Source organism: Puma concolor, chromosome A1, assembly GCF_028749965.1.
Source record: "Puma concolor isolate L17-30 chromosome A1, mPumCon1.1.hap2, whole genome shotgun sequence".
Classification (NCBI taxonomy): Eukaryota; Metazoa; Chordata; class Mammalia; order Carnivora; family Felidae; genus Puma; species Puma concolor.
This window is the reverse complement of record NC_141667.1, coordinates 12,794,487-12,821,082: the sequence shown is the minus strand read 5'-3', so window position 1 is coordinate 12,821,082 and position 26,596 is coordinate 12,794,487. Positions and strand designations below refer to the sequence as shown.

The 26,596-nt window shown below is 42.1% G+C and overlaps 1 protein-coding gene across 2 annotated transcripts in view; it reads right to left on the bottom strand.

Moving 5' to 3' along the window:
• The window catches only part of FBXL7 (F-box and leucine rich repeat protein 7), a 395,240-nt gene that overhangs the window by 263,492 nt on the left and 105,152 nt on the right, over positions 1-26,596 (bottom strand). The gene's annotated exons all lie outside the window — the stretch shown is intronic.

Genomic DNA, 26,596 nt, shown 5'->3' with positions numbered 1-26,596 from the left:
TCTTAAAACGTTTTATACATGTCCTTTCACCTGTATTACACATGTGAACTTCTGTGACAAGCGGGTGCCTTCACTCCCAATTCAGACGTAAAAACCAAACAAACCAACGAAACAAAACAACACCGAGAAACCCACAAAACAACCCACAACACGCTATGTTTAAGAAGAAACAACAGAGGATCCTACAAAACCAACATCAATTCTTGGATGACTTCAATATTAGTGAAAACACACTTCAATGTATATCGTAGTCACATCAGTAGTTGATATGTTCAAGGCAAACTAAAGTCAGTAGCCGGGAGTATGCATTCGAATTGAATATGCATTCAAAAAGTGGCCATTCATTCTATCCACTTCATGTTCGTGTTTCCTTTATTGAGGTTTTCATTTACAAAGGGTGCTGGGGGCAAGCATTTATAAAGTGTTACTGACCACTGGCATTTTCATATTTTCAGCACTCCCTCTCACCTCCAGGCTTGAGAGAGGCAGCCTGAGAGAGTAGAAACTAGAGACACTCTGGCTTCAAATTCTGATCCAGACACTCCCAGCTGTGTGAGCTCAGGTAAAGCACTCCCACTTCTGATCCTAAGTTTATCCTTCTGCAAAATGGAGCTACTACTGTCAAGATGAAACACAACCTTAATATAGCACGCTCCACTCCCTCTCCCACTATCCTTGGTACAAAATATATTTGATGAAAAGTGTTCTTCTTTTGGGGACTCTAATTGTTGCCGACTAAATAACGCTGAGAAGGAATAAGCATGAGAGGATAAACTATGTTCACTCACTACCTTCATCCCTGGATTCTTTTTAATAGCCCCTTTGTAACACTCCCTTTTTCTAGCCATTTAGCCTCTCCACCTTCCGGAGTTGAGATTTTGCTGTGGTCTACCACTTGGATTTGGGAGGTAACATATTTTTGCAACAGCATGGAACACTGACAGTTGCCTCTAAGTACTGAGAGATAACAAGGCATGAGACGCTGCATCGTAGGGCAGGAAGAAGGCTTGGAGTCTGAGTCTTGTGGTTTAGTCCACAGCGGAGCACTTACCGTCTTGATTTTTCTGCGTCCTACTTCCCACAATGGAAATGTGGATAATAAGGCTTAATCTATGTAGACCAGAAGAATTTGTGGAGCTCAGACGCAATTATTTGTGGCATTTCTTTGTAACTGCTAAATAACTTTTAATAACTGACACTATTCTTGTCATTATAAGGTCACATGGATTGGAATTCTTTCCTTCACATGGTCATCTTGCCCCCATCCTGAAGTCAGTCCAGTCCCATGTAATATAGGACTGCCACATACTCTGAGCTGGCACCCAGCTGGTAACACTTAATACCTGAAGACCACAGAGTGAATTTGGGGTTGTTTAGGATCTGGACCAACAGACATAGTGGGCACACATGATCTCTGGCCAGCCCGGTTCCACAAAATATGATCTGAACCCTCCGTAAATTCTAGAACCAACCAGGCCATTCCAGGCTCCGGAGTTTTCTGGGAACATCACTTGGTTATATACTCCCCAGGGGACTGTCATCTGGGCTCACCGTAGCACAATCTAAATCTCTGCGACTCGTAGTCCATAACGTCTCAACACGTGGGGGTAACACTTGTCCATTAGTATCGTATGGTAACACATCCTTAACACTCAGACAGAGAGAAAATGGGGTGGGGGGCTATTGCAAAACACCAAAATAAGTTAAATCAACAATGTGGTGCTTAAACACTTCCAGCAATTCCAAGGCTCTGAAACAGCTGAAAATGATTTGAGGGATAAGATCGGCCAAGGAGAATGTCTAATTTCCATTAATGTAGGAGGATCGATTCGGCTCCCGCCATAGCCATAGAAACAGCATTTTAGACAGTTTTCAAGCCTGGTTCCAGCTAAACTTGGTGAAAATCACTTCCTGGCATTGTTTCAAGTTCCTCCTTCTGGAGCCAGACTGTCTGGGTTCAATTCATAAGTTGACCACTTACCAGCAGTGTAACCTCAGATGAGTTCCTTAACCTCTGTGTCTCAGTTTCTTCATCTGTACAATGGGGGTCATGATAAAGCTACTTCAGTTGCGTATTGCAAAGATTAAATTGGAAGTAACTAAAATAATTCCAGACACAAACTAGTTACTAAGGATTTACTATTATTATCGCTAAGTGGTATGCAAATGCTCAAAAAGAAATAACTTTCTACATGTCCTTTAGAGTGCACCAGACTGCTGCCTTCAATTGTATCAGATGTGAGGCATGTACGATTATCCTCATTTTGTAAACCAAGAGACTGCATGTTTGGGAGGTTGAATTTCCAACATTATCCAACAAGTAAGTGGGCTAATCATGGTTTCTAACATTTCTCCTCCTCCCACCTCTACCCACACCCATTAAACCTCAATGCCTCCAAGAGTTTTAAAGTTTCTTAGAAATACAAATGAATGAAGTAATCGCTGTGGGTGATTGTTAGAACAGAGAACAAGCTCTAAACAAGCCAAAATTCCATGTTTGAGAGGAAGGCTAAGCAATTATGTTGTCATTTTCAAGTGAACGATGCAGCCAAGTTATTTTGTTATTGGACAGAACTTTCAATCTGTAAAGCTGCATATAGAATTGACCTAAGTAAGCCTGCTCTAAAGAAGACAAAGAGTGATAAAGATACTTTTAAAGCCAATCTAACAATGGTGAAATGGGTGAAGGGGGTCAAAAAGTAGACTTCCAGTTATAAAATAAGTCATGGGGATGTAATGTACAGCATGGTGACTATCGTTAATAAGACAGTATTGCATAGTTGAAAGCTGCTAAGAGAGTAAGTCTTAAAAGCTCCCAGTCACAAGAAAAATAGATTTTTGTAACTATATGGTGACAGACATTAACTAGACTTATTCTGGTGAACATTTCACAATATATACAAATATCAAATCACTATGTTGTACACCTGAAACTAATATTATATGTCAATTATATCTCAATTCAGAAAAGATAGAGGCAAAAAAAAATCTAAGAAAACATGAGATAACTTTCATATCGTGGAGCTCAGTACCAAATGAAGGCATCTGTGATGTAAATGTATAACTATGAATACACATGCTGGCTTAATGAAAACAACAACAACAGCAAAAATGGAAAATTACTTTCCAAAATCAAATGTCCCCCTAAGGAAACTTGTCCAGATTGTGGTAAAATTGTCTGACTCATATTAGTTTTGTGTTTCACTTTGTCCATGAAAATTGCTGATTATCAGAGTGGGTCAACATCCCAGCTGGGAAAGGAACAAGGCAAATATAAAATCCCAGATGTGCCAAGATTGACACTGAGCTTGTTGGTTTCCAGTATCTTTTGCTCTGCCATTGTTCTGGATCCATCCAAAGATGAGGGCACTGTGACCGGATGCTCCATTAATACAACCAGAGCATACCTGGGTGTCAGTTTGTCTCCTTTTTCAGGCAAAATTGATGAGGGGATTTATTTCCTCATGAGAACACTAGATTCTCTAGATCTAAAAACCACCAACTACGGAGCATCTCAAAGGTGCCATTAATTCCATTACAGCAGCATGTCTCGGTAAGGCTTCAGCTTCTTGCACATCTGTGATATGCTGAAATCCAGTCTCTGAAAGCAAGTGTCGAGCTGACATTTGAGACTGACAGTGCGTTTCCTTAGAAATGAAGCATTACTGGGGCGGTTAAGCATCTGACTTCGGCTCAGGTCATGATCTCACAGTTCGCAGGTTCGAGCCCCATGTCAGGCTCTGTGCTGACAGCTCAGAGCCTAGAGCCTGCTTCGGATTCTGTGTCTCCATCTCTCTCTGCCCTTCCCCACTCACACTCTCTCTTTCTCTCTCTCAAAAATTAATAAACATTAAAAAATACTTTAAAAAGAAAGAAATGAAACATTACTCAAGCATGCAAAAGTGTCAGATAAACTCTCTCTCTCTCTCTCTCTCTCCCTCTCTCCCTCTCTCCTTCTCTCCCTCTCTCCCTCGATATGGAAGGAAATAAGAGTCATTACCATTTAACATAGATGCTATATCATTTCCTGTGTAAGGGCAATAATAAGACTGTTCTTTAACTCCTCACTCCAAAGCATCAGCATAAACAGCAAAATATCAATGAGGATGGATTTGAAAAGAAAAACTCCAGGCAGCTTATTGTGGCCTGACAAACTCACCATTCCTTTGAGTGAATTCAAGTATAAATTGTCACAACAATGTTTAATTCAAAACTCATTTCTTTTGGTTTTCTAATGGAGGAAAACACTGAGTCGGACACACATCCAAGTACTAATTTGGGCAAAATTCCTCTCTCTGTTTGCTAGATCCTGACATGGACTCAGATCAAACCCAAGGAGTCACCTCTATAGCCAGATTATCCACTCACAGATGATCACTGTTTCCAATCAACAGACACTCAAAGCACATGACACCAACGGCTCACGCAAGAACCATTTCTTCTTCCTTGACCAAACCAGTCTTCCACTGCCTCAACCTTATACTGTGGAAAAACAAACGCTTCCTTCAAACTCTCTGATATCAGCCCCCAATTCTTGCTTGATCCTGAGAAGTCAAGCATGGTTCAAAGTTCCATATTTAATATTTGAAAGAAGTTAAGCCCTTCATCCACCCACCTCTGTCACCTTGGCCGTCAGGCCAGGGGTAAAGAAAGGGAAAAGACAATGAGGGTTTCTGCATGTTGTTCTACCCCAAATCAGCAGCTGCATCCCAAATCTTTCCACACATCTGCCTTTCAAGTGAGGAGACCAGGATGAGTTTTTTCCAGGCATTGCATTAAGGTTCTAACCTACAATTACAAGTGGGGTGCAGAAGACGAGGTGATTCTTGGCTGAATTTGTTGGCTCTCGAAAATCAGAATTCATGCAAATCTCTGGCTAGATTTAGCTGGTTCCTTTCTTGTAAGTTTCGCAGCAAGGGGGAAAGATGAGGTTGGCTACATCAATAATTCAAACATATAGAAAGAGAAGCAGCTCCATGAGGAAGCCTGAAGATGGGGACCCTTGCTGCTAGAGAGTTCATTTAGATTTATAAAAACTCAAGCTGTCTTTCTATGGTTCATAAAAAATTATTATGTGAAGAATTTGGCTGTTCGCTGCATTATTCATTGCAGACCTTCTTAAACAAATAACGGTTAAACACATAAAAGGGTTCGTGGATTAAGTGGGGAAAAGCAAATGAAACCTGTAAAACCAATTGTAATTTAGATGAGTAAAAACGGTACTCTGGTCGTAAGAAGAAAGGCAAAAAGTACTCAGAGTTTTGCAGTTAATTTATGGAAGCGAGATGCAATGGTTCTTTCTCTTAAATGAAATCACAGAGTCAACTGAACAGGTTGGCAAGTGGTCGTTATGGGATATAAGACTCTAGGAGAGTGAGCCATGTTAGATGAGTACCAGCCGAGGATTCTCATACGGATTCCAAGTCTCCTCCTCCACCTCCTCCCCACTTGCCACACGGAAGCTGTCTAGGTCTGTCTCGCTCCAGGGGTCCAAAGTTTAGCCTGGTTTGCTCCATGGCATCCATTGGGTTGAGAACGAATCAAATTTCCTTGCATTTAGAACCCCCTGAAAGGCTCGGCTAACTCTCCTACCACTTGAGGGTTCAAATGTAGGGAAGGAAGAGCAGGTTTTAGGCGATCGATTCTTACTTTCTAAAGAGCCCCAAATTCTCGGTCCTGCGAACCACTCCAAGGTCCTCTGAATCAGAAATCAAGTGCAAGGAAAGGCTTTCTCACTGGAGTTTTGAGTGGGACAGGTGCATGAGCCCTGAAATCTGTGGCTCTTGGAGCCTTATCAGCACCAAAAACAGCTAGCTGTGTGTGGCACCCTTGCATTACCTATCCCAGCCACGTACAAAGTGGACTGGAGCCATTTTCTTTCTTCTTTTTGTAACAAACAGAAAGTATTTGAGAAACACATAAAAAGTCATCCATGCGTGAATATTTCCACTTCCCAGAGAAGTGGAAAGAGATCACTGGGCTAGGGTTGGGGTAGAACATCTCTAAGATCTCTTAGCTAAAAAATACCCATTAGGGGCACCTGGGTGACTCATGTGCTTGGGCGTTTGACTCTTGATTTTGGCTCAAGTCATGATCTTGCAGCTTACAAGATTGAGCCCTGCATCGGGCTCCGGGCTGACAGTGCAGAGCCTGCATGGGGTTCTCTGTCTCCTCTCTCTGCCCCTCCCCCATTCATGCGCTGGCTCGCTCTTTCTCTCTCTGAAAAATAAATAAACTTAAAAAAAATAGAAAGTGCCAATTATTGTAACTAATGGCTTACAGTCAGGGTTCTCCAGAGAAACAGAACCAACAAGACCATAAATAAAGACAGATTTATTATAAAAAATTAGCTCACATGATTAGAGAGGCTGAGAAATCTCCAGATCTGCAGTCAGCAAGCTGGAGACCCAGGAGGGCAGTGCTGTGGTTCCAGTACGAGGACCAGGAAAGCTGATGCTCCAAATCCCAAGTCTGAGCCCTTGTCCAAAGGCAGGAGGAGACTGGTGCCCCAGCTCAAAGACAGTCAGGCACTGAGAGAATCCTTTCTCACTCAGCCCCTTCTTCTATTCAGGCCTTTAATGGATTGGGTGAGGCCCACCCACACTGGAAAGGGCCATTTGTTTTACTGGGTCCACTGACACAAAGGTTCATCTCATCCAGAAGCACCCTCACAGGCACAGACTCACGTTGAACCAAACGTCTGGGCACTCTGTATGTGACGTTAACCCCCACAACTAAGATAGCGGCGATGACTCAGGAGAGACACTTCCTTCTACTCTTTCTGCTTCCCTGTGAAGGAATTCCCACGCAACCAAAAGCCCCTGCCTCTCTATCTCTCACGCTCCCAGTCAGAGGAGACAGGAGAGGAGAATTAATGGACTACTGGGTGTGGAAGGAGGAACCAGGTGGGCAGGACTCTGCCCCGCACGCACCCTCTACCGTGAATGCACCTTGCTCCAACGTGGCCATGCACCGTCCTCGGCTCTCAGTCCCACAGAAAGCTTTGGGGGAACTAGCCCACCTCAAGACGTCCCTAGAACACAAGCATACAGTGCATTTGCTGGGAACCAAGAGAAACAGATGACAAATTTCCAGAAAGAAAGTGATACCTGGAGAATGTGGTGGCTCTGTGGGGGTTTGCCTCACGTGGCTTGAACCGTATTAGCCGGCTCTGGCCGCAGGGCCTCAGCCAGTGCCAGCTGTGCGAGCCTCAGCAGCCTCGCCTTGACTGTTCCAGCTCTAGCGTGTGAGAGGCGGCACACGGCTCGTCAAACAAGCGACATAGGCTCCCCTTGGCCCGGTGTCAGGGTTTGAGACTGAGGACAGGGAAGGCAGCCGACTAGCCCCAGGGATTCTGTCATGGGTTGAACTGTGTCCACCAAAAAGACGTGTTGAAGTCCCAGGCCCCATTACTTAGTAATGTGACCTTATTTGGAGACAGGGTCCTTGAAGATGTAAGTGGCTAAGATGAGATCATACTGAAGTGGGGTGGGGGCCCCCAATCCTTACAGAAGAGGAGAGACACAGACCTACAAGAAGAAGGCAATGTGATGAAGAGGCAGGTTGTGGCCAAGGAACACCAAAGGGCCAGGAAGGATTCTTCCCTGAGGTTTCAGAGGGAATGAAACCTTGATCTCTGACTTCTAAACTTCAGGCCTGTGACACCACCGATGCCTTTTGTTTTCAGCCACCCAGGTGGTGGTACTTTGTTACGGCAGCCCCAGAAAACGAATATAGACTGATGCAACACCAATTCTCTAACCACTCTAGACAAACACTAAGCCACAAAAGTTCCTTACGATGCCATCAGATGCAATTCAAGGAAAATCAGCCTTTTTCTAAATATGCTAGGATAAGGTCCCAGGGCCTCAGTTAGGACACAGTGCTTCTCTGGCCCTCGGCAGGGGGTGTAGCCAGCACTATCGAGCTGGGCAGAGGCTTCAAGAACATCAGAATTCACCAATGCAGTAACCACTGTCTTTCCTCCACTCCCGGCTTCTGTATGGGACTATTTACAGCCTTGGTCTACTTCGACAGACATGATTCTGTAAATTATTATGGGTAGTGGCAACTGCTCATTAAGCATTTTCCATATTCCAGGCAGTGATTTAGCAATCTTTATATAGATTATATTCTGACGCTTCCAAGAACTTACGAGATAAGCATTTTTACCTTCATGTTTTGCAATGAGAGACAGAGCTATGTACAGGTCCAATAAATCATGGAGCCCAATTCTGAGGCCAGGACTCTCTGAGTCTGAAGGCCCAGCTCAGTGCTAAAGACATTTCTGGACTCAAAGAGCCAAATAAATTCCCCAATTTGGAAATTTAAGAATAAACCACAGTGCCAGAGATGACCAAGAACAAAACAATATGAGCTTTCCTCAAAAATTATTCATCAGAATGTTTCTCGAGACATGAGAGATCCTGAACGATCCAAACACAAAATAACACTCCTTACCAAGAACATCTCACTGAAAGGTCATTTTCCGATTCTGCCAGGGAAATCCAGACCAGGCATGGAAGTCAAACTTGGGTTTGCACAGCTCTGATTATATTTTAAGTGTGAAGTATAGTACCAGAGGATTTTTTTAAGTTTATTTATTTATTTATTTATTTATTGAGAGAGAGAGAGAGAGAGAGAGAGAGAGAGAATGTGAGTGGGGGAGGGGGCAAAGAGAGAGGGAGAGAGAGAATCTCGAGTAGGCTCTGCACTGTCAGCATAGAGCCCAACATGGGGCTCAATCCCATGAACCATGAGATCATGACCTTAGCAGAAATCAAGAGGCAGATGCTCAACCGACTGAGCCACCCAGTGCCCCCTGAAGATTGTTTTATTTTAAATCTATTTCCTAGTATCACAAAATGTTGGAATATCACTTTCTACAAACACTGTAGAAATGCTGTTTCTGGAAACTATGAACAGGAAGCTATGATGTGCAGACTGATGACTTACAAGGGCCAGGTATACAAACCACCTGCCAAACCTCTAGGTTTTGCAACAGGTCCTCATTGCCCTCGGGACAGTCTGAAGTCAGCCCGACTTGGGAAACACGGCGTTCCCCCGAACGCACCACCGACTCAGGACGTGCAACGCTGAAATTACACACTCACTCCGCAACAAGGCTTTCTAAACTTCAGGGTACATGTGCATCACCCGGATAACTTGTTCAAGTGCAGATCTGGCAGGTCCGGGGCGGGGGGGGGGGGGGGGGGGGCCTGAAATGCTGCATCTCCAACAAGTTCCGGGAGATGCGATGCTGCCGATGCTGTATCCCACTTTGAGTAGACACTTCCTTCCACTTCCCACTGGGTGACTCTCCCTCATCATGCAAAGCCTGGATCAAACATGAGTTCCTCTGTGAAGCCTCCCCTAGATCTGCTTCCTCATGCTTCCTCTGGGCCCCCTGTGCTTTTTAAGTGATGCATCAAACAGAATTACAGTTTGCCTTCATCTGTTGGTCCATGCCATAGATCGCACTTCTGGAGGGCAAGGATCGACTTGTGCAGATCTACTGCGTCGTCTTATCCTTAACACCTTAACACTCTGCACAGTGACTTTGCGGAGCTGGTGGTAAACTGGGTTAGCTGAATGAATGAAGCCGACTTAACGAGCTATGGTAGCAGGATCCTCGTTTATGGAGAATATGTTCTCCATATTCAAAGAGCGTTGGTTTATCTCCAGTCCTTCAGTCCTTGGTGTTGTGAATGGTTCAGTCTCGTTGACCTGTACTCGCTTTAAAGATTCTTTTTAATGCACGTCACCGTGTGCGGGCTGCGATTTCAAATCGTACAGCCCTGCTCAGAAGAAGAGAGTCCAGAGAAAGATGCTTCGGTTCAAGGCACTTCAAAGGCGCGTCATTCTGAACCAATTACGAATGCTCCCAGCCTCCTGCTTCTAAAACAGTGGCAATAATAATAGCACCTGCCTCATCAGTGCCGCAGTTAAATGAGTTCAAGCATGCAACACACTTAGAACCAGGCCTGGCACACAATAAGCACTGATAGTGGTCACTGGCTATTCTCGTTTATGCCCTTCAGTATTTCTGAAGACATGCTCCTTCCTCCTGAAAAAATTGGTTCCAGCATTCCTGTCGCTCTGCTTTCCCTAGGTCAGCTGTTAAGTGACACTGTCGTCTATCACGGCCTTATGCTTTCTTTGGCATGCTTCCAGCTTCGCCTTCTTACATAACTTTAAATAACATGCCTTTGTGCAGTTTTCTGCTTTTTCATTTTTCTCCATCCCGGCTCGTTTGCAATGCTCCCCCTACGGATGCCGCTCCTCAAGATCTGATACGACTTTCCCCTTGATTGCTGCGCCCGTCTTTATCCCTTTGATACGGGCTTTGGAATCTGAGCTCCTAAGAGACCCCTTCACACTGGTTCCGATTTCTGCTCATAGGAGACGGTGTCAATTACACAGTCCGAGTTTCATTTTTAATTTTTTTTTTATTTTACAAGCTTTCCCATCATTATTTTTTCTGATTTCTGAAATATAAAACCTTCAGTAAAGAGTACCTACATTTATCAGATGTTCTTTTATTAGCAAAATGAGAATCAGAACGTTTGAGGAGCTGAGAGAGCATTCACACATACATCTCTTCTCTCTGCCAAGATAGAAGGCTGCATCATCCATGCATTCAATACTTGCAAAAATGAACCACTTCTGCTTCTTTCTCCTTTTACCATAATGAAAACGCACCACTTCTAACTTAAAATCTGTGGCTCTCTGATTCTATGACTTCTATTGTATTTCTCCCAATTCTTTCTATCAGATCTCTTACTTTTGAGAAGCTAAAAGCATGTTTCATTCTACCAAACGTAAAGGCAACGGAACCCAAAATCATAAAGGCTGTACTGCACGATTCCAATCAGTAGCCAAACAGTCAAACAGAAGGTTTTGAACCGAACTTCAAAAGACTCGGAAACAAATGGACATGGTTTGAGTTAAAGAAAACATTTACAGCCTACATATTAATTTTTAAATGATTCCTTGTTTGAATCTATTTTTTCTAACATTTGCCAACCACAAATTGGCCCCTGTCACTGTGAGCAAGAAGTCTTCCACGGCTAACGCGACCAGAGAGCACTTAATTGTAAAATGCAGGGATGACAAATAAATACTGACAAGATGTTACAGGAGAGCAGCCATTATCGGGGCCTTTAGCGGACTCTTGCAAAACTGCTATACCCCGGTTCTCAGCAGTCGCAGATTACAAGAGCAAAGCAGTTGCTCCCATTCAGCCTAAGAAATCCAGCACGTGTGGTGGTGGGTGTTTCTCTTCCATGAGGAGAGCCCAGGGCCCCCAAGAGGGGCACAGAGGGAAGATGTAATATGTGCTAAGGTGAGACACTGTGTTCTAGGAATCTAGGCAGGGTGCTTCTCAATCTATGAGCTGGAAAAGACCAGTAGTTTTTTCAAATTTCCAACTCACACGAATGCTAAAATGCAACAGAAATGGAGGGAAAAATAAAAGTTAAAAAAAAAAAAAAAACAACAGACACACAAAATACTAGCCCGTGCTCACCCCCTTTGGATGCTGTAGCACATCAAATTGTTGGAAGGACCTTAATCACTCTCGATTTCTGCATGACCGTGAGATAGACACAATTCACAGACTATCCCTGACCTCCTTTTATCACTCCTCTATCATAAGCTACTAGAAAAGTGCGGCAGAAAATGAGCCTGAACCCTACGCGTCCCAAGTACTGTTATTTCTGACCCTACGCACAACTGACTTCTCATGGGCTTCCCTCACTGTCCACTGTCAGGGTCACACAGGAGCCACAGCAGATCTGTCCCTGCTCAAAGTCCTCAGGGGCTCCTCCTTACTCTTAGGATAAACCCATAACATGTATGTGGTCTAGAAGGCCCTAGAAAAACTTGCCCTGCCTAATGGGCCCACCGGCATCATCTCTCCTCTGTCATTATGATGCAAATACACACAAGCCTTTGTTCAGAGAAGCCCTAAGCTCCCTCCAGGTCCAGGGCTTTCCCACACATTCATCCCTCTCCATGGAATCCTCCCCCACTACCCATCTTCCCTATTGATTACAAATAGCTGCCTACACACCAACATTCGCACGTGAAATGGTGACATCCATGCTCCCCACCTCAAATGTGAGTGGTTCTGCGATGGTGTGATGAATACAATAATACATTATTCCATGCTAATTTCTGAACCCAAGCCTCAAGAAACCGGCAGCTTCCACTTCTGGTCTCTTGAAAACCTCTTTCTAGAACCCTGAGGAACCATGTAAGGGGTCCAGTTACCCTGAAACTGTCCTGCCAAAAAGGTCACCTGTAGGCTCTCCAATCGACAGTCCAGCCCTTGTTGGCAAGGGCACAGTGTTGACCTTCTAGACCAGCCTCTCCACCAGCAGAATACGACCACTGACCTCAATCCACGCCATATGGAGCAGAAGAATTATAGCCAACCCCTACCCAAATTTCTCTTTGGAAAAAAAAATTGTGAGATATAATAAAATGGTGATTGTTTTAAGTAAGTAAACATCAAAGGCAGAAAAGTGGCTTCCCCAAAGATGTCCATGTTCTAACCCCCAGAAACTTGGACCTGTGACTCCATGGTTAAAAGGCACTTTGCAGATGGGATTACGTTAAAGATCTTGAGATGGATCCTGAGATGAATGAAGTTCAAGATCTTGAGATCCTGAAATACCTGGGTGGGCCCAAAGTAAGCCTTACAAGAGGGAAGCGGAAGGATCAGAGAGACCGATTTGAAAATGTTATGGTTTTGGCTTTGATGATGAAGAGACCATGAACCAAGACGGAAAAAGTAAAGAATGGATTCCCCCTAGAGCCTCCAGAAGAAACACGGCCCTGCCAACACCGCATATTTAGTCCTCGGAGACTTATTTTAGAGCTTCCGACCTTCGGAACTGTGAGATAATAGATTTGTGTTACATTAAGCTTCTACATTACTGGTAATTTGTTATAGCAGCAACAGGAAATTAATTCATTGTTGTCGAGTAATTTGTTGTACAATAATAGATGAGGATTCCACTCTCCCCACCATCATGCCTCCTGACATATAAATGTTCACCCAGATATTTACCTTGCTAATTCCCGTTCATCTTCAGACCTCAGCTTCAATTTTCGTTTCTACGCATGTACTGAATAATGCATTCTTAGAACGTTATTTATTTTTATGTTTCTATAATATCTGTGTCTTCATAAGATGAGAGCCTCGGTGTCTGGCTCACCAAGGAGTCCCCACATTCCCCAAGCACAATACCTGGCACTCAGTAATTTTTGATGAGTGAAAATATCACCTGGTAAATGAATACAGAATGAATCGGAATATATGCCATGTATTGGAAACATATTCTATAAATGTACAGAGAAGAGAAAAATTGGGTTGGAAGTACATTCAACTAAAAAAAGTTTTAAGAATGGGAAAGTCTTTTAAAATTGATTATAAAGAACATCATGAAAGCAAGCAATTGCTGCACAGAACGGTGTTGAATGCATATTGGAGTATCTGTGATAAGAAACAGCAAGGTCAATTTTTATCCATAAATCTTAATCAGTTGTGGAAAATTGGAATTATTGAATTGTTGGTCATATCATATTCAACAAAGTTCAAAAAAAAAAACTAGTGAAAGAGACATTTTCAGCTCTTAAAAAAGAAAAAAAAAGAACCAACTTGAATTTTCTAAAAATTACCTCTTCAACACGGGAAGTTACGCACTATTGGAAAACACAAAATAAAAATAATCTATAATTCCATCACTCAGTGATAACCATTCGTAACATCTGGAAACATGTCCCCTCAGTTTTTTTCCTCTTCAAATGCAATCCTATTTGTGGGATTCTATAGGAAATTCTGCTTTATAATATACATTTTTCATAAATAGTTTCCCATATGAAACACTATTTGTGAAGCTGTTTTTGATACCTAAACAGATCTTTGACATATAGATGACTCAATGAAATACTTTACCAATATTTTTACATCACAAATATTAAGAAGCATATATCTACAATAAAAATTCAGACTTTTAAGGTGATTTCCTAGTGTGAAACTTTTACATCAAAGTGTGCACACATATTTTAACGCTCTTGATTGACAAGTATTCGCATTTCCCGGTCATAAGGATAAGAGTAAGCTTGTGAGATAAAATATACCACCTGAAAATTAACAACACACATTAACACATCAACAGCTTCGAGAAGTTCAGCAATAAAAAAGAGACCTGTGTTGAACTTTGCTTAACGAAAAGACAAACATATTTGACAATGGAAAGATCTTTCTCTACCCACTAGAGCGTGTACGACCCCACGCAAGCGCTGGTGGCCTTCGTTAGCTTTGTGACAACTTCTGTTTTCATGCTCTGAAAGGTTCTTCTACCTTGAGATCGTAAAACCATTCATCTAGGTTTAATTTGAACACTTAAATCTTTCATCCATACAGAATTTATTTTGGCATCAGGAACACATTAGGTTGCCCGTGTTCCTTTTCTTTAAAATGAGAAGCTGAGGGGCGCCTGGGTGGCGCAGTCGGTTAAGCGTCCGACTTCAGCCAGGTCACGATCTCGCGGTCCGTGGGTTCGAGCCCCGCGTCGGGCTCTGGGCTGATGGCTCAGAGCCTGGAGCCTGTTTCTGATTCTGTGTCTCCCTCTCTCTCTGCCCCTCCCCCGTTCATGCTCTGTCTCTCTCTGTCCCAAAAATAAATAAACGTTGAAAAAAAAATTAAAAAAAAATAAATAAATAAATAAATAAAATAAAATAAAATGAGAAGCTGATTTTCCTGTTAGGATGTACTGACAAGGCTTATCCCCTTTATTAATTTATAATGCCATCTTTAACAAACCTTAAATTCCCATATATAACTAAGTCTACCCTGAACTCTCAGTTCCATTACACCAAGCTTCACCATACCACACTTCTTAAATGTTTGTAAACGTCTAATATATTTTCATGACACGAAGGAAACGTTACTCTCATTACTCGTTTCCAAAATTTTCCTGGATACCCTCATGTGTACATGTATTCACTCAACAAATGAGTTCAACATACTAAGTAATTCAACATACATACTGTCATATACATGTAATGGAGTTGAATTCAACGTCCACATATGGCAGGTACTTATAGATGCTGGATGCATTCTTCCCGGTAAAGAAAATACAGTTGGGTCACGTTTCAAAATGAAAATCTTATTTAGAATTATGCTGAATTTATGTAAGCGTGATTTTTCCATACAAACATCTTCCTGTCCCTGAGCAAGGTAGGATATGGAAGCCACAGATAGTGGTTGTGGGTAAGCTGATGACACTAAACCAGCTAATAGGCACATGGACTCACACTGCATGTAATTTTTAAATCTCATCTTTATAACCAAGACTGAAGTAGAGAACGTTATTATTACTGGTTTACAGAGAAGAAAATTAAGGCTAAGCAACTTAGGCCACCCATAAATGGGGAGTAAAAAAAAGTGACAAAATTTTTATCTCATGGCTTTTTCCCCCCTCTCATTCACATTAAATGAAGAGTTCAACCGCCTACTTCATTTTCCAAATATATCCATTACCAGAATTTAGCTCTTTCTAAATCTCTGAAATTGGAATGAAACAATTTCCTAATCTCTGTACTGACCAGTTCCAACCCAGCTAAACAAAACATGAACTTTACAGTTTCCCACCTTCTGTGAAATAGAATATAGCTTGCAGAAGATAATCTGAGGTCAAGGTTGGCTCTAGGATAATTCTTTTAAAAAAGGGAAAGAACAATATTAGTTTCTCCTTCAGGAATGTTTTTCCTAACATTTCTTTATAACAAATCAGTGAACCCACCCCCACCCAAAAAAACCCGGACACATTTATTAACTGGCCAATTCAGCCATATTCTGTGCCAATAAAATGAAACTTACTTCTCCAATTTCATCAGTTAAAAAACCACAGGCTCTAATTTGATACCTTGAGATATCAGGGAGTGAAGAATTGAAATAATTCAACGTATCAAGGTTAAAAAAGATTAAAAAGGGATTTAATAAAATTTAATTGGTTAGGGGGTAAAGAATATTTTTCCTCTGCCCTTGAAATTGCGGTACAGAGGCTGAACAGCTCTAGAATTCTGTATTTTTATGTTTGTCCCATTTGGTGAACTAAAATGTTAAAAAAACTTCCTGATAGAAACTGGTTATTTATAGAGCTAATATTCAATAGACAACAAACCTTGCCTGTTTGTTGGTTTAAAAACATTGAAACAAGTGAAAACACAGAAACCAGAAATATCTTCTGTTTCATCCTCCTTCTGGAATGTCTATTCTGCTTAAAGAAGTTGTTTGTTTCCTTAACACAAAAGGCAACTAAAAGCCAATGGATGGTAAACATTCCTATGATGTGCCTCAAGTTTTCCTAAGAAATAGCATTATTCTCTTTTCTAAAAAGTAACTGTACCTCTCAAAATTACCTTGGATTTGCACAGCTTTTGATGTCATGGTCTTTATGACTACGGTTGGAAAAACTAATCAAGAGGGCTATTCCTTCTTAGATTCTGCATAAGAACCCACTCATTCATTTAATAAACATTTCTCAAATACTTATTGTATGGAAGTCTCTGTGGTAGCCACGGAGCACACAAAGGGGGATAAAACTCAATTCCTTCCTCAGAGGAGTTCAACCAATTGTAGGAATGACCCTATAGAGCCACCAACTGAAAGCATACACAAAACTCTCACACGATGGATATCTTGATTGAGCCGTATGTAGCCTATTACTTGTCACTGCTATGGATCAGGCAGGTCTGGGCATATTTGAAGATTTGATGGGGAGGGCCCAATAGAAGTCATATCTTTGCCTGCTGAATAGTAGAAAGTCTTAGTGGCAAATGAAATTTCATACTATGAGGACCTAAGCACAGTGCAGGAATTTAGAACATAAAATATTATAAATTGATAAAATCGATGTGTACTAGAAGCTTAAAAATACATGTTCTCCAGTTCTAACTTTATTAAAAGTGAGCCCACAGCAGAGGAGCCCTCTGCTTTACTCCCAGATTTACATCTTGAGTGTCTTTCGCCATTAAAAACAAAAGACCCATTGGTCACGATTGATCCTGTATCTTAGGCAAGAACAACAACAACAAAAACTGGGCCTGCACCATTCCTCATGGCCAGAAAGCAAGGGTGGTCTTACAGCCTGAAGGACAGTGCTGGAAGGACAAAGGAGATGTTTAAAGGTTTCCCATAGAAGAAGCTATAAAAAAAAAAATCAAACATCAAGCAGAGAGTAATAATTATTAATAATTGGAACAATGTGAGCTCATAATCGGACTTAAAAGAGAAAAGTTAATTATCAACTGTGTAAGTAAATATGTTATATAAAATAGCATTATCCACAACAGAATATAAGCACAATAGAATGCTTAAATGTGTACAAATTATCATAGTAAGGGTGTGTTAATGGATGGATTCCTCATCAGTGGGCATTTGCCGTATCTGCATAAGTCAAGGGACTACAAGAAAGGCCAGTCTCACAATTCAGCCCTCCACTGATTTCTATAGAAAATCCACTCCCTCCGAGCACTGTGTGAGTTTGGCAAAGCCCCACCATCCCTCCTTCCCATCCATCTCCTCTTTGATCTGCCAGATACCCACCGTGTCCCCTTCCTTTGCAGCTCAAAACCTCTCCACCGTGCAGAGAAATCTGGTTTTCTGAAGCCCGCATCGGGAAATTCACATGTTCAAACACATACAGTTATTTGGAAGAACAAGTGTCCTTCGGGATAGCAGGCAGCCCGCCCCACCTAGGAAGGCGGTAGTGGTGATAAGCAAAAGTATCCTAGTTACATTTATAATTATAAATTATATTACTATCTGCTTCCCACACACTGCACTCCTTCTAACAATTCCTCAATCACCTCTTAATGATCACGAACAATACCTAAGCTACTTGTATATCATTCCCTCCAAAATGGAGATTTTCTACGTTTTATAAATATGTAGGATATAAAGGAACACACTTTACAGCTAAAGTGCTTTTCTCTCATTATTTGTTAATCAGCCTAACAGCCTTGGGAAGCCTGGGACTTCCTGAGGAAGTTAGTTTATCCTCAGGAAGTTATTTCCTAGTCAAAGAGGAAATAAACAGACATGTTAACCTGATCTTTAAGGTCAGACTGTGTCCAGGACTGCGAAAGGCAAGTATTTCCAATGTCGGGTTATTCTTTCTGAAACGTTGCTCCCCACCCCCTTCCATATGCCCTTTTTTGCCTTACACGAGCCCAGAAGTCAGCCTTGTAGTGTAAAACCCTCCAAAGAGCCCAAAGAAAAGTGGTGGGTACAAAATGTCATAGAACGGTGGCCTATTTGTCATTGACACTTCCAATTATACGGTATCCATCGAAAACCTAGTACAAAGAATGTGCAGCCACCCCGTAAATAACTATTTTAGTGAAAGACTGGATGGTCAAAACACTTTGGGAACATACTCAATGTTGTCAGGGAGGGGGGTCTTTAGAACAAGCCCCATTTTTTCCCCACGTGAACCCAGATGGCTTTTTTCCAACTCCCGACTGCGTTACACGCTATGCGATATGTTCCTCTCCACCCTTCTATCTTCTTGTCCACGCAGGAGAAGCCAAATCCCAGCTGCCATGACACCTTTCCCAGTTACTCCAACCCATGCCTGTCTCCCTTCCTCCCCAACTACAGCACTGTTTCAGGCCACTTCTCAGGACACAATCCTTCGCCACCTACACCAATCACGATTGAACTGATGCACAGGGTTTATCCCACCAGTAATCACTAGGTTCTGGCAGCAGTGGGTCTCGCCATAAAATCAAATTCCTCCAGGAGCCAAAGACGTAACAGCAATATTTTGGAAGACGCCTGTTTAAGGCAATAGAGAATGAAGGGAATTCAGCAGCTGCAGGGTAGACGCCCCACCCGAATCCATTAAATGAAACCCAAAATTAGTTTTGAAAATTCTTCAGGGAGAAGCAAACACATCCGAGGGTAGGGATCATTCTCTGTGCCACCAACCTGTGACTGACACACATTTTGAATTCTCCCCCTAAGTGCCTAAACAAATGTATTTAAACCTAGATTACATCCTTTAATAAATTCCCATTGAACTAAATAACCGAGATTACAGATAAGAGAATTTAGATACGATCCAAGCCGTCATTGCAAATACACTTAGTTGTATTCAGATGAACCAGAATGTCTATGACTGAAACATATCGATTATGTATTGAGTTTTGTTTGGTTTGGGTTTTTTTTGCAAATGACAGAATGTAGGTGACAGAAAAACACAGAATAATTTTACACATGGGATTAGAATGCTAAAGATCTAATGTTTCCTCTCCTAACTCTACATAAAGGCACTGGCAGACTCTGGATGTCTCAATTAAGTATTACTTTAAGATGTCCTTAAACACACACACACACACACACACACACACACACACACACACACACAGAAACCTAATTTCCTTTTGAGACTATTAAATGACATTTTTGCCATTCTGGATGATTCATTTTGGAAGATAATTCCCTTAAGAAATTAAACTCAGTTCTTGAGTCTGAGATGGTATTTAGGATTTCATTGTACATTTTTAGGCTTACGTAACAATTTGATGGATACCAAGCTGATGAGTTTTCCACTGCTTAAACTTATCCTCAAGTGCAAATTTGACTTCTTTATTAAATCGGGCACACTGAATCTATAATATGCTCAAATCACCCAGTGTAATTGGTGCAGTTTTTCAAAAGTCACCTACCTTACGAGTAGGCAGTAGTTATTAAACAATGGAGGAAAGTTGGTCATGAAACAGTGAGTTGCTAATTTAATTACCCAAACATGTTAAACTTCAACGGCTAAAGCCCTGTCCGGTGTACCTAAATGATTCTGAAATTTTCAGAAATAGTTAGGTTTGAAATTTAATTTTTTTTTTTTTTTAATTTTTTTTTTTCAATGTTTATTTATTTTTGGGACAGAGAGAGACAGAGCATGAACGGGGGAGGGGCAGAGAGAGAGGGAGACACAGAATCGGAAACAGGCTCCAGGCTCTGAGCCATCAGCCCAGAGCCCGACGCGGGGCTCGAACTCACGGACCGCGAGATCGTGACCTGGCTGAAGTCGGACGCTTAGCTGACTGCGCCACCCAGGCGCCCTGAAATTTAATTTTTAAAGGCAAAACAAATCCTCATAATAATGAGTCATCACCTTCTTCATACATGGAGTAAAAGCTACTAATACCACATTTCTCATTTTGGAATCTCTCCCTCCCGTAAGGTCCCCCAACCACCCTCCCAGTTTGAAGACGTGTCATTTTAGAACTATTTTGAAAGAGACTTTTTCTATGCCATTTTCTTTCTCCACTTCTTTATTCTTTATTCCTCTTCCTGCATTATATGTTTTTACTTTATTTTCTCTTGTGTCATGGATGGAGTTTCATTTGATTATGCCGGCTTCAAGGCATAATTCCAGTTTTCCAAGGCACATGCTCTAAGATTGGTATCTTTCACCTGTGTATATTTCCAATTAAGGACTACATGGCTCAGTTTTTTTTTTAATTTTTTTAACATTTATTTCTTTTTGAGACAGAGAGAGACAGAGCATGAACAGGGGAGGGGCAGAGAGACAGGGAGACACAGAATCTGAAACAGGCTCCAGGCTCTGAGCTGTCAGCACAGAGCCCGACGCGGGGCTCGAACTCACAGACTGCGAGATCATGACCTGAGCTGAAGTCGGACGCTTAACCGACCAAGCCACCCAGGCGGGATACATGGCTCACTTTTAAAGTAACAAGAAGCAACGTGTCTAGTCAGTACTTTTACATTATATGCACTACAGATCCTATGTCATGAATTATTTAAATCTCACTTTCAAACCCTATGTCTGTCTGATGCAGTGTGTTAAGGACACAGTTATGATTACCTGCAAATTAACCCTTCAACAGTTTAATACAAAGACAGCTTGGAATATTAACTCTTGCTTTCAACAACCAAGAATTTAAAGTAAATGTCTAGATGACACACAGACCACAAAAGGGTTTCCATGTATAATATTGACAATCTAGACACAATCGTGGATTAGCATTTCAAAAGGTATGTCTCATGAGGACTTTCAAAGTATATTTTGATATAAATTCATAAAAATGATCAGCATGAAATTCTTGGTAATTCTACATGACAATTATAAAACAAGCGTTAAAAATAAATCTTATTCAGAACCGAGTGCTTATAACCATCTTCGTCTTTTACTAAATTTCCATGACTCTGGGCCACACTGACCCCTGCCCAGTCCCCCTGTCATCAACTGCCAAATGAAAACCTTTGTATCCCATTCTCAAGAGTGATGTGACAATGGAGCAGTTGAATAATGATGTGCATGAAGGCAGCTGTTCATCATGAAGTAATATGTGTCCCAACAATGTTTGCTGAATTTGTTGGATGGGCAAAAAGGCTTTTAGGGAAATGGAATCTACCTTGAATTAAAAGCATCATCTTTCTCTTTCTCAGTGACTCATGTGAATTTCGTTTGAGAAGTACACTCAAGTAGAAAGAAGATGATATAAGGAAGACAAAGAGAATAAAACAAAGCCAGATTCCTGGGCATTTTCAAACTACCTCCACTTAGCACTGGTCTAATTTGGGCACTGAAAACATGTTAACCCATGACTGTATAAATAAACTGGTGAGTTTAGGTACCGTGGAAAGAAGAGCACCACAAATCCTCGATATATCGACTCATTTCACGCACAGCTCAAATGAAACATTTTAAAATTCATTTCCTCCAGGGAGTTAATTAAACGGGCAACTTCACAAAACGATATTAGGTAAATGTTTTTTGAAACGCTATTTTATAACCAGGAACTAACTTAAAGGTAGTGTTTCCATCTCCAGGTGAGAAGCCAACCTACACAAGTAGCTTGAGATCCTTTTACCCCTTCAAGGAGGTCCTCTCCTCCTACTGGAAGTACCCGTCTATGTGAACTCCATCTTTCTCAAACTCTTTTGAACAGCCTGCCTCAGCTCTGCCACCAGCTCGAGATAGGTAGAGGACAAGAGACGCACAAAACAGAATTAAATAGCTTCACGCTTAGAAGGCAGCAACTTTTGGGGCGCCTGGGTGGCGCAGTCGGTTAAGCGTCCGACTTCAGCCAGGTCACGATCTCGCGGTCTGTGAGTTCGAGCCCCGCGTCAGGCTCTGGGCTGATGGCTCAGAGCCTGGAGCCTGTTTCCGATTCTGTGTCTCCCTCTCTCTCTGCCCCTCCCCCGTTCATGCTCTGTCTCTCTCTGTCCCAAAAATAAAATAAAATAAAACGTTGAAAAAAAATAAAATTAAAAAAAAAAAAAAAAAGAAGGCAGCAACTTTTTTAAAGGTTAGGCTTTTTCCTGATTTGACCATCTCTCACCAAAACCATACTGGGTCAAACTCCTGCTCCACAATTTATTAGGTGTGTAATATTGAGCAAATCTCTTTATTTCTCTGTGCCGCAGGGATTTCTTTGTAAAACAAGTGTATTAGATCAGAAAACTGCCAAAGCTTTGTAGCTCTAAAAATCCTATGATTCCATATTTGGCTGGCTTGATAACGACATTTATAAGCCATCGCACCTATAAATTGTGTTGTCAGTGAGTTCAATATCTGAACTTGAATATCTTTAGAGAGCAGCTGGAGGAAGCTGGCTCTTCCTCAGCCAATTACATTTGGCCTTTGAACTAAACTGTGTCACCTTCCTCCAGCTCAAGAGATGTCTGAGTTGTTGAGAGGCCGCCACTAAAGCCACACAGTCATAACCCTGTTCTGAGAAAGAAGCCCCAGCGCAGCTTACTATTCCTAGGAAGCTTCTTCACAATCCATGTGTGCTCTTCCAGCCATGGGCTGGATGTGGCTTTCATAGCTGAAAGTCAAAGGCCATTGCTTCCAGTACAAAAGAGAACACCCGTGGATGAGAAAGACTGGAGGAAAAAAAAGTATAAGAGAAAGAATAGCAACACAACTGGAAAGAATTAAGCCGTGGCTTACGAAGCTGGAATGCAGATTTTGTTGGGAAAAATGGAACGTTTCCAGCTTTCTACACTTGAACCCAAACCCCCTACAGTGTCAGGAAATCAGGAACTTAAACTGTCACATGAAATATAATGGGCTTTAAAGAAGGCCTATACCATTTATCAAGGAGAAAGCACTGCAGGCTGCCAATTCCTTAATAGGGGTGTGGCTTTAGAATCACAAAATTAAAATGCACGAAGCTTTCGCAAGAGATTTTGGAATGGAAGGCTACCACTTAGGTAAAAAATACCACTGTCTGTTGGATTGAAACCAAATTGTATCACCATCTGTGCCCATCATGCATAGGAGAGGAGCCTTATGACCCAAAGTGAATGAGTGGGAACAACAGATAGACAGCAAGGACATAAGTCCTTACACTGATTAGAGTCAGTAAATGTGACCGATGTCTCAACCATTAGGCTTGGTGGCTCAAAACATATATCTAAGCTAAAGTTAGAGACTCTTCAGGAAAAGCTTAAAAAAAAAAAAAAGGGGTTTTGAGAAACTTGTGGGTCTATCATCTCTCATGTCTTGCAGAACTTTCCAGGAGAGTATGTTCTCTGAGGAGTCCACTCTGACCAGACACCACGCTCTGGGCTGTGAACACTACTCGTCCAGGGACTCCTCATGATGCTTTCAGGGCTGTTCTGGCCCCAAGGCCAGAGCATCTCAGGAGAAGCTTTCGGCCAGCAGCCCTGCACTTTGGATGGCCAAGATCCATGCTCCTAAGGGGTCTTCTCAGCCTTGTTCCGGACTTCTTCCCAGAGGTGAGAGGCAGCATTTTTCAAAGAATAGTTCGTGATGATTTAGATGGCAGTCTTCAGGTCATGCAGAAGCCACAACTCCCAACTCCCCTGTCATGTGTATGCTTCAGTGAGTTTTAGTAATGTACCGTGCTGTGCAACTTGCACCACGATCCAATTTTAGAACCCTGTCATCTCCCTAGTAAGTCCCTCGTGTCTGTCACAGTCAGTGACCATCTCTACCACCAGCCCCAGGGAAGCGCATGTTATGTGAGTGCCCTTCCCTCTCCTCAGCTCCCACGTCCTCAGTTCATGTGCCAACAGGCATCGCATGGGTTACCTACACGCTTCCCAGTAGGAGACGATGACTCTGCAGTCCGCCGTCTGGTGGAGGCTGGGCACAAAGGCGCCTGTGCGTGCACACGCTCCACGCTGGCCGGGAAATTGACGTGATACCTTCCCCATCCAGCCCAACAGGGAAAGGTCCAGCTCTGCTCCAAAAGGCTTCCAACCCAGCTATTACCGGTGTGGCCACGGCTTTCAAAGGCTGCAGTAAAACTGAATATGGTCACCACATACCCCATTTTTATAAATCGCTATCACTCAGACCTTGAAACTGATGATCCTGCCTGTGTTTCTTGAAGAGGATATCGGGAAATTCAGAGGGAAAACAACCTTAAGATGATCAACCGTGGGAGAAAATGACGATAGTCAAACCGCTTCTGGAAAGCCAGTTACACCACTCACCCAATATTAACAAGACAGGTTAAACACAGTTCTCGAAATGGTGGGAAGAGAAGCAGAGAAGCATTTTTTAACTGGCTCCTCTGTGGCACATGGAAGACACCGGCGTCCAGTCTCTGTCTCTTTGCCAGCACACCGCACACCGTGGTCACCGGGTGCTTTCTAGTAGGAGCAAACATGTGTACGACTGGCGAAATCCACTCTGGAGGTCACAGAAGGTGACACCCTAATCCTGAGAGGTGGATCAGGATTCTGTCACCCGCGCTTTGAGAAAATTAGCATTACTGTTGTGCTCCCATCTTGAAAAACCAGGCTGATAGTGAGACCGTTCTGCAGCAAACCTCCCTACGATGCATTTTAATTGTAAATGATACATACCCATGCCGAATTCATTTTAAAATACGTTTTTGGGGGCGCCTGGGTGGCGCAGTCGGTTAAGCGTCCGACTTCAGCCAGGTCACGATCTCGCGGTCCGTGAGTTCGAGCCCCGCGTCGGGCTCTGGGCTGATGGCTCAGAGCCTGGAGCCTGTTTCCGATTCTGTGTCTCCCTCTCTCTCTGCCCCTCCCCCGTTCATGCTCTGTCTCTCTCTGTCCCAAAAATAAATAAACGTTGAAAAAAAAAAATTTTAAAAAAAAATAAATAAATAAAATACGTTTTTGTTTCATTGATTAAAAAACAGTGCAAAATGGATTCATACATAGAAATACTAAAAAACACTTAATTTTGCAGACATGCAAAAAAAAATGGACAGCATCTCTCATAGGGATGGGGTCCAGTCACTTAAGAGCTGGAAAAAACAGTGGTATTAATTTAGCTCCATCGCTAAAAATGATTTCACCTGAACATTGAATTTTCCCATTTTTCTCCTGAATTTACTCTCAGAATGGTAGAAAATGCATTGTGACAAAAATATATAAAACACTGGCTGGGCCTGCATCAAAAGAATCTTCCTAAGGAAAAGGCAGAATAAAATGAAAATTTTAAATCCCTGTGGAGTCGGGGGTTTTTTTGAAGCATAAAAAGCAGACATTTTTAATGCATGAAGCCCCACAGTCCCTTCCCCCAACCCTTTCACCAATGTCCATACAGTTTTGTATTTTCCATTTTTTGAAAAGAGCAAAGAGTAATACAAGAACTTAAATCTGGAGACAGAAACACACAGGGATTATCAACGTAAAGTCTTAACTTTCTATTTTCACAGCCACTCAAATTAGCCAAACTACGACTACGACAAAATTAACTGTAATCACGATGGAAAGAAGTGATCACCTTACAAAAACGTATATTTTTGATTACAGAAGACCGTAAATCAGTTAGTTATGTTGAAGTGATTTCCACTCGGGCTCCTAAGAACGGAGGCCTCAAAAGCAAATGTCTAGAATCAATTTACTTGACTTGCCCATTACCTTAATTGAATTTCAAGAATGACCTAATGCTCGTATTTGAATTAACAGGCAGAAAATTAAAATTGGATTTCTACCTGGTGCTTCGCTGCTCTGAGAAGAACACCCCACTCTGTTCGCCTTACCATGTTGGTAAAACAACGCTGAGGCATTTAAACACCAGGGAATATAACCCGTTATAAAATCTCTTTATATGTCAGCCATTTGAAACACAGCAAGTCAAAGAATACCCAAAGAGGAAACACGCACAGCAGAGACCAGCCATCGTCGTTCATGCACACGCTGTCATACAGGAGCAACCAACATCAGGTCAAGGGTACGCTTCCCAATATTGCAAGCAGCTTAAATGAAGCCTCCAAACAAAGCCTGGAAATGTACTCCCACACACCCTGCACACTTCAAGGAAGCAGGCTGCACACCCTGTAATGAAAATCAGCCGACACCTCACAGATGTCTTACACTGGACCTGCGTTCAACAATTAATTTAGAAAGAACTCTTCTTCAGAAAAAAAAAGAACTCACTTAATTGTGTTTCACATTAAAATAAAAACAACTAATTCCATAACTGGGTCAACCAGCCACTAACTAACTACCACAGGAACAGTCATTTCCACACCCAAGTAATGACACAAAAGCTTCCGGACTACGCAAAGCAATTAATTCCAACATCTGTTAGTACAT